This window comes from Penaeus monodon, chromosome 20, assembly GCF_015228065.2.
Source record: "Penaeus monodon isolate SGIC_2016 chromosome 20, NSTDA_Pmon_1, whole genome shotgun sequence".
Taxonomy (NCBI): domain Eukaryota; kingdom Metazoa; phylum Arthropoda; class Malacostraca; order Decapoda; family Penaeidae; genus Penaeus; species Penaeus monodon.
Window position 1 is genome coordinate 46,414,502 of NC_051405.1, and position 343 is coordinate 46,414,844.

The window sequence follows — 343 nt, forward strand, 5'->3', positions numbered from 1 at the left end:
CGTAGTACTGAGAGAACATGATCGTGTGACAATATACCAGTATCAGATCTTGGCTTACAATCGATACGTTGCACGGAAGGTTGTCAATGGATACTCCTGATATGTGTCAAATATCGCCAAAGTTGCGAATGACAATAAAATATTATTGCATGGTAACCTGGCAATATGTCGAATAAGTGGATGACAATTCTGCTTAGCGGAATAAATATTTATGTGCTTAGATCCAGGGAGTATGCATGATCATCGTGCATTTGCGCTGAAAAGCCATGATTTATCAATAAAGCAATTCCATGTCGTGCATGAAATGCTTGGCAGCGAAGTCGAGGAGAAATGAAAGCAAAAA